General features: G+C 31.0%; 1 long non-coding RNA gene across 1 annotated transcript in view; it reads right to left on the bottom strand.

The window, feature by feature from the left end:
- The window catches only part of LOC108740310, a 36,394-nt gene extending 27,837 nt beyond the window's left edge, over positions 1–8,557 (bottom strand). Inside the window, exon 1 of the long non-coding RNA XR_001938314.2 lies at positions 7,960–8,557. This is a non-coding gene — a long non-coding RNA (uncharacterized LOC108740310). The remainder of the gene's footprint in view (positions 1–7,959) is intronic.
- Positions 8,558–9,508: the final 951 nt, after the last annotated feature.

Genomic DNA, 9,508 nt, shown 5'->3' with positions numbered 1-9,508 from the left:
GTTATTATTTTTGGCTAAATATGCTTTTAAATAAAGCATATTCTTAAATTTTAACGAGGCAGTTTAAATAATTTTGCAAATGGTACTGTACACTTTTGTCTAGTTCTCTCTCGATGATCGGTGGAGAAATGAGCTCCGCAGACAAATATGATTGAATTTGGAATTATGCTACGGCGCATCCTAATAAAGGGAAGGGACATATCTATAAATTCTTGAAACGAACAGTACTAAGAAGATTTGAATGTACGTCACTGATTATGTGCGAAAACCGGGGCATACCCTTGTGTTCCGACAATTAACCTGTCTCGTTTCTGATAGTTTTACATCATCATGCATCTCTTTCGGTTACACGTCAATTGATGTAATGTTATTCCTTTTTCTTTATTAATGGCCGCTGCAATTCCTACCTGACATCTCTTTTTTATGTTTACTATAACGTCTGTCGTGAGTAAAAGTAGGCATTCGGTCAAAAACCGCTCTAGTCTAGTTAGTAAGTTGAAAGAAGAAAGTAAATGTGACAGTTCTAGTGCAGACTACGCCAATTTTGAACGTTTCAACTATAGCTAATGTTACCCATACTTTTCCTCGCTGAAATTCTACAAGGAGTTAACTGAAATAGGAAGAGGCCGGTAAATCAGTATATGGGAACTTTGTTAGTTAAAAAAGTTTAAAAAACATACACAAACAAGAAAGGTCAAAGTGGTAGTAAAACGTCATTGTTTAATAAACTAAACAAACACTTCCAACTTTATTTTTATCAAACATTGCTCAATTTCCACATAAAAAATTTCGATCATAGGTTTTCAATAACAGTTCGATAATGGAAAATACAATACAATATATAATAATGGTTTTAACGAAGATATTACATTTATCGATAATTATTTTTAATATTTATACTTTTCATATATTCACAATATGTAACAATTCAAATTCTAAACGTTTCTAATCTAACTTGCAAGTACAGCAAATTTTTAATGGAATGCCCAGGCATCGATTCCAACAAACGTTTTTTGCAAAAACTGAAATAATTTTGATTTTCATCAATTACAAACCAATCAATTGAACCAAGAATGTCAATAGTTTAATTAACACATTTAATAAAATCTTTCACGATGATAATTTAATAGGCAAAGAAACAAAGTATAAAACAAACAAACTGAAGTTGACAATTCAATATTTTTGTAGCGTAATATTGACTGCCAAAAAAAAATTCACTTAAGGTAAAAGGCCCAGTTTCTGACACTCTAAGAGTGACAGCTGAGATTATATTACGATAACTAAAATAATATTTAATTAGAATAAATAATTTTTATACTATAAACAAGTTCAGAGTTTCTAGAAAAACTCATATACGCGATATAATTATTTGAAGCGAATTAGTAATTTTAATTAATGATTTAAAAAGTGATGTTTGAAGACCCAGTTTCTGACACTTAAAATTTCTTGTGCTGTAGTTTCTGACACTGCCATCGGCCTAGTTTCTGACACTCATATTTGATAATGATTCTCTCTAGGTTAAATTATGTATTATCAAGTTTAAATAAACTGTAAGTAATTAAGTATTCATTAAAGATAAATTAAATATTTATTATAAGTAAGATATTGTTATTTTTAACAAAAATAATTAACTCCTGAAAATAACAAACAAAAATATGTATTTGTATCATCAATAAAATTTATAATTCAATTGAAAGTAAAAATTATCATAGTAATAATCATTTTAACACTAACAAAGATGAAATTTCTTTTACAACAATCATTTTCGTATTTGAAAGAATTATTTATAACAGTGAATATAATGTTTAGTTTATTCACAAAAATATTAAATGAATATTTATCGCTGTAATTACAGAAAATAGTATATCAAATCATAATAATCATAATAAATACAAATTTTGAAACATTTTATGGATGTCAACAAACAAATGTCCTGCTGAGTAAGAGGTAATAATGTGAGTGTCAATAACTGCGACATACCTATAAAATTGAGCCTAGTTATTGACACTTATATTTTATTAATAAAGCTTTATTTAATATGATTTATTGATTTTTTAGACTAAATAATGGTTCATTATTAAACAATTTATATATATTTTATTATATTTTTATACTTATATAATGATTATTTCACTGATTGAATCGTCGAACGCGCTTCCGTAATTTGCTTAGACCATAACTAAAAAATGGCTTCCGCAGTCACTCCACACTTAAAGATTGTTTTTTATTAAGTTTTCTTATTTTTTATTATTGTGCTTGTCATTAATTAGGTACAGAATAAATTTATTTTAATTTTTAAAAAATTTATTAACCCACTTAAGATCTTTTTTTTTAATTCAACATAAACTTTAAATTGTCAGAAACTGGGCCAGTGTCAATAACTGGGTCTTTTACCTTATTTGTTCTGATTTAATTGAGTATTTAATTTTCTGATCAACATGTAAAACGTTTGCAAGAACACCCAGGACTTAAAAACTAACTTACTACTAATTTTACATAACAACAATGTTACCACCAGGAAAGATTAAATTCAAAACATCTTTAACAATTGAGTTATTTTATTTTTGTGTTGGTATACAAATGTGTGGCAAATGTTCCATTTTAACGATTGTCAGGGTTTGTAAAATGTTACAACTTTCAAAAAATTAAGAATAGAATATAGTTAGTGTTCTTTGTGTAAAGGATTTGGAACAGGAATATATTACAAAATATGATTCATTTACATCTTGGAGGGTTCAGCATCGCCGCTAATAGTGACGATTAAACGTAGATCACATACAAGAAAGGAAAAGTTACTTATCACCATTTTTTTACGATCGATAACAGTTTGTATTATATTTATAATATTACGGTTATTTTTTGTTTAACAATGCGCTGTTTGTTTGTATGAACATGTTGATTGTTATTATTGTATAAAGTGTATCTGTTAGGCCCGAAGACCGAAAAAACGGCCACATCGCGTTCTGACTGCCTTCGAACGCGCAGAACGCGTTTTGGCTGTTTTTAAACGCTCGCAACGCGTTCTGGTAACTGTTAAACAGCCGGAACGCGTTTTGTCAATTGTTGAACGCTCACAACGCGTTCTTAATGTTCGACTTGTATTATTTGCCGCTTTCTACCTGCGTACAATGAGATTTATATTGTACTTATAAAACAAATGAATTTCAATCCATTTTTCAGTTTTTAGGAAACAATTCAATTATTGACAACTATAATTGGATACCAAAGATGGGTTCGGTTTTTCTCGCCGAATCATTTCAACAATATTAAATTTCTTATAATTGTTTTTCAGTTCTAGGAAGAAAGTTACACTGAACACTTATATTGCCGAGCATATAATATATGAATGAATGAAATTTTAATAACCTTTTGTAATTTCAAGATTTTGTCAACTTACCTAAACAATAGGTGTACGGTTATTAGCTATTGTGATAAACTGAAGGTACTAAAAATGTACAACTTTCCTTCATAATCATTCCAGTACAGTACACTTATGATCATTTGTAATTTGTATGATCTTTCCGGCGATTTTATAACAATGCACATACCGATAACTCTATATGATAATGATAAAGGAGCTTTAGAAATTAACTTTTCGAGAAGGTTCCATTATAATTACATCTAATAATTCCTAGAGGAGGTATTGATTTTGAGTATATAATAACTAACTTGACTTTCATTCATTCATTCATATATCATATGCTCGACAATATAAGTGTTCAGTGTAACTTTCTTTCTAGAACTGAAAAAACAATTATAAGAAATTTAATATTGTTGAAATGATTCGGCGAGAAAAACCGAACCCATCTTTGGTATCCAATTATAGTTGTTAATAATTCAATTGTTTCCTAAAAACTGAAAATGGATTGAAATTCATATGTTTTATAAGTACAATATAAATCTCATTGTACGCAGGTAGACAAGGGCAAATAATACAAGTCGAACATTAAGAACGCGTTGCGAGCATTTAAAAACAGCCAAAACGCGTTCTGTGCGTTTAAAAACAGCCAAACCGCGTTCTGTGCGTTCGAAGGTAGCCAGAACGCGATGTGGCCGTTTTTTCCGTCCACTGAGCGTTTTCGGTCTTCGGGCCTAACATATCTACAATTACTTAACAGAATAAGTCATCTAAACGCTACCTATAAAAGATTTTCTTTGATTTTACCCGTTTAATGAAACAAATTTTCTTTCGACAAATGGATAACAATTTGAAAGCTAAACCTAAACTTGGTTATTTTAGACAATATATGTCCTTTCTGAAATTGTTATAGGTAACACCTACCATACAGTCCCATTATGACTCCCAGTGATTTTTTTTTTCGTTTCATGTTAAGCAATTTTGACAACTCCGTGTATTCTAATTTTATGTTTTCCTTCTACTTCACTTCTTCACCTATCATTACATATTTAAATCGAGAATGTACATATCTCGGAAACAGAAAAGTAATATACACGATTATGTAGTTCCATGAGTATGGAATACCAATATTCTAATACAAAATTGACCCATTTAAATTTTTGTCGAATGTATGTACCAATTGGTAATGGCACTGGAGAAGCCAGTAACTACCTCTAAGCTGGTTCAAAGGGTGAAGGATACCTTAAATGAACTAGGAACGAGGAATAGAGTAACTATTACCTGGATACCTGGTCACTCGGGATACAAGGGTAACGAAAAAGCTGACGAACTTGCAAAGCAGGGGGCAGATATGGAAGAACAACCGGACGGGGAGGTAGGAATACCATACCAAGAAGGAAACAACGCTATTAGTAGAATCATGGGAAAGCAAAAATGGAACACACATCTGGGACACAGATGGTCCAAGGAGCTGCTCGGGAAATACATAAATAGCTGGAACATGGAGCTAAGGAACATGAAGATGAACGAGGAGCGTCTTATCCTAGGATTGTTTACTGGGCACAGCGAGCTTAGGTGCTACACCCACAAAACACAGGGAAGAAGTTAAGTTACCTATGTAAATAGTGCGAAAGCGAGGAAGAAACCCCGAGACACGTAATCTACGAATACATAGCATTAATGGAGAAACGACAGAAACGTCTGGGGGCAAGATTAATAGATAGAGAACTTTTTAAGGAGTTATGCAGGAACCTGGAGATGCTGCTGTGTTTTGGTAGGGCAGATGGTCTATGGACACCTGAGTGCGAGACGGGGGGATGGGGATACAATGGTCTGACGACTCGATGTCCCTGAGCATTTTTGCACCCTGTCTCACAGTCATCAATAACAATAATAATAATAATAAACCAATTGGTACCTAAAATTCGAAAACATCATCTCATCAACCAATGAAAGACAAAATAGTAGATGGTGTTTTCTTTTAACTGATTAATAAATTTTAAAATATTCAATAAACTTTTGCAATCGATTGTCAGGGTTTGTAAAATGTTACAACTTTCAAAAAATTAAGAATAGANTATATATATATACATAAAGTAATGTTTTTCTAATGATGTTCTACACTTTTCTCTCTAGGTAATTGTAAAATATTTCTTCATAGTAACGAAAGGCACAAATAATGAACACATAAAATCAAGTTGTTTACAGCTATCTTTAGAATGACCTGAAAGGACAAACAACCTCAACATTAGCAAAAAAACAGCTTATCAGTTTGGCTCATCATATTCAAGTAATATAAGATGCCTTTCACTTTTTAAAACAGAAACTGTATGGCTTGAAAGAAATTATCATTATTTGGGGCCCAATTTTTATTTGCAAGAATATTTTGAAAAAATATGAAGAATAAAAAATATCAGGTGTTTACGTTAAATAAGAAACATTAGTCTTATATATCTACTGTCTAATGTGACAATAGTAACTATTATTTTAATTTTAATAATATAAACAGGACAATTAAAGTACAATTAAATTATTAGCTATTACTAAAAGTTGTTATTGCCGATTAAAATAACAACTGTTTTAGCAATTACTGCTTTAGGTTTATTACACAATAAATAAATAAATATGTATTTATGTAGATAGTAATTATACTAATTCGTACAATGATGAATTAATAAAAAAAGTATTTACTAAAGCCACAAAATTTTTCAAAAAGTATTAATTAATTAAATAATTTTGGAAACGCAATCCAAATCAGTTCTTAACTCTAGTTTTACTATCAAATTTTTCGGTGTCTAAGTTCATACAAATGTAAGTATCTATACCAATTGTAATCAGGTAGTGACAAGCAAAATCAGACTTGATCTTGGTTTTGCAAAAAGGGATCTACAGGAATGTCCTAGGAATTAGTGTTCTTTGTCCCTATATTTTACTTTGTTCAAGTCCATGTACTATTTTGCTCTCAAAAAACTCAATTTGTGCGTTGAGGGAAGGGTCAGTTTATTCATTGAAGGAGGGTAGTAACTATAGATATTATTTTCTTTCAAAATATATATGATAGAAATTTTCAGCATTTAAGGCAATTACAGTATCGATAAATAGAAAAATGTGTGCTTAGAAGGATTATTAAAAGAAATTTAAGATAGATTCCTGACCGTTAATTTTAAATTATATTGTTCTTTCCATAGTAATTTAAGAGATGAATTCTCAAAGGGTTGGAGATGCGTGAATAATGGTTAGAACATCTCCTAAAAAACTAAATAAGGAAAACATTTAATTTCACTACAAATAGGGTGATAACCAAAAGAAAACCAGTTGTTTTGAAACTACCTGCATAGGTAAACCAAAATTTTCACCGAGCATAGAAAGTGCACAATTCTTTGTCGCCGTTTTTGCTGAATGTGAAATAAAATTTTACAACCACTTCCATCTGAAAATATCTTCTGATTTGTCTTAATCATTTATTTGACACTTACGTTTCTTTTAATTTATATGTGGTCAAATAATTAAACAACTTTATGTTTTTTGTTATGTTTCGGTTTCATTCAACCATGTTAATATACAGTAGTTCAACAAGAAAGAATTTTTAAAATTATGTTAAAATCTGTGTACAAGCAGTAACAAACAGTAAAAGTCTGAAGATGGTTGAATAAAACTGAACCGTAACAAAAAAATAAAGTTGTTTAAATATTTGACCACGATTAAAAGAGACGTAAGTGTCAAATAAATGAATAAGACCAGTTGGGAGATTTTTCAGATGGATGCGGTTGTAAAATTTTATTTCACATATTTAGCAAAAACGGTGACAAAGAAATGTGCACATTCTATGCTCAGTGAAAATTTTGGTTTACCTATGCAGGTAGTTTCAAAACAACTGGTTTTCTTTTGATTATCACACTATTGAAATACTAGTGAAATTGAATGTTTTCTTTATTTAGTTTTTAAGGAGATATTCTAACCATTTTTCACGTACCCTCAACCCTTTGAGAATTTATCTCTTGATTTACTACGTCTTTTATTTATTATTATTCTGAATCCTGGCTGCAAAATATAAACTTATGCTAAGCTAATGATCTAGTTTAAAAATTTGGAAAAAATCCTACATTCTGATTGATTCATTCAATTAAAAACACACTGAATACTTCTGTTATAATAATTTTCTATTAATTTGGACGAAAGTGGTAAATGATTACAGAACCTAATTATTGTAAGTTCCTACCTACCTTATAATGTGTAGGGTCTACTACAAACAAACAATCTAATTTTATGCATCTATGTCACAGCCAAAGCCATTTTTTAATTAAGATTAACTGTTATCTACTTTTTAGTAATCCAAGTGTTATCTAGTTAAAATTATAATTTTCATTTTTAGCAAATAGGGTAAAAATACCGTCTTTTGTAAGGATCTAGATACATGAGTCATTTTATATGGACTTTCAATAAAACAATAGGTATAAAGCTATTTGTGTGAAGAAACAAGAAAATTAGCCTTTTTCTTTAATAGGAAAAGCACTCGTAACTGTATATGTGTATTTTTGTTATAAAGCAAAAGTTAAATGATAAAACTTATAAAAGAAGTAAAATAATTATGTGAAACTTACAGGAAAAGCAGGTAACTCAGGTGTTGCAGTGATTTCCCACGGATCACTAAACGTCAGGAATTAATAAAGGAACGAATTATAATAAATAAGTAATTAACATCACAATTAGCACAGTTATATAGAAAACACGATTCTCCGCAAGGGTCAGATTCTTCGGCAACCGTATTATTATTCTACAATACTACAACATTTCGACAACAGTCACTTCATGTATATGAGACAGAAGAAGACGCGATGATGACCGAATATTTAATCGGGAAAAGGCGAATGTTTATCTTACAATTACATTAATTCGTACCACGCGTTTGTCATAAGAATAATAATAATAAATAATGAAATGCTACAGGTACGGAAAAGAAAATGATTGACAGGTTAATAAGATAAAAAGATGAAAATTCCTGAATAAGATAAACTTGGTCAAATAAGTCAAAAGTGCTGGAAAATTCGTTAGCCGCGCCTATGATAACGGTAGCTTTAGAGCAACGATTCCCAAATGGTGTCCTGCGGAACCCTGGTGTTCCATGTAACGGTCGCAGGGTTTCCGTAAGATACGGCTTTTTTTCCTAATAAAAATATACAAAATGCTGCGGAAAACAGCCGGGCTTGTTCTAAGGNCCTTGTAGGTCGAAACTTGTTAAGAATTTAATAAAAATTAAGTGAAAGTTTTCAAAAAGTGTTTTTTTACCAAATATGGGTTTTAAAGTTACTTAAGGAAATAGATGAAAATTGACCAGTCTCCTCCTTTATCTCTGACACTACTAAACCTAAAATTTTGAAAACAATACAGAAAATAGTTCTTTACAGATTACAGGAAAGTTAATAAAAAGTACTGTTCGTTTCAAAAAGTTAGAGTTAGGATGCGCCGTAACATAATTCCAAATTCAATCATATTTATCTGCGGAGCTCATTTCTCCACCGATCACCGAGCGAGAACTAGACAAAAGTGTACTGTACCATTTGCAAAATTATTTAAACTGCCTCGTTAAAATTTAAGAATATCCTTTATTTAAAAGCATAATTAGGCAAAAATAATAACAAGTGAGTTAACTTAACGTTCTACACCCCTATAACACTTTTGCTTTGTTTTCTATTGTTAATTTATATACATTTTTGTTTTAACAAATTGCTAAACATTTTCGTCTAGTACTATACAGTTCTAGNCGAAATTGGACAGCCAATACTGCGCCAGGAATTGGTGGTCAACCTTAACCAAAAATTAGGCAGCCAATATTGGGCCAAGACTTGATAAACATTAACTCAAATTTGGGCTTCAGCCTAACTTGGTAAAGATTACACCTGGAAATCTCACCACCCACTCTCAGTCCATAAAACCTTCCCCCACGATATCAAAGTAGTACCGCTGAAGGTATCAGGCGATGGCCCAATAAGAGTTCGTTTAGACCACGGCCCTTCCCCAAATCACAATTGTACCTGTCTTCTTCGATATAACACACTTACGTTAGAAAGGAATTCTCATATTATTAGAAATGAAACTGTGATATACACTAGGAATCTGGGACTGTATGCAGACATGTAAACGCAAATTGAT

The sequence above is a fragment of the Agrilus planipennis genome, unplaced genomic scaffold, assembly GCF_000699045.2.
Source record: "Agrilus planipennis isolate EAB-ADULT unplaced genomic scaffold, Apla_2.0 scaffold203, whole genome shotgun sequence".
Taxonomy (NCBI): Eukaryota; Metazoa; Arthropoda; class Insecta; order Coleoptera; family Buprestidae; genus Agrilus; species Agrilus planipennis.
Note: the sequence above shows the minus strand (reverse complement) of the source record. Positions and strands in the feature narration are given on the sequence as shown.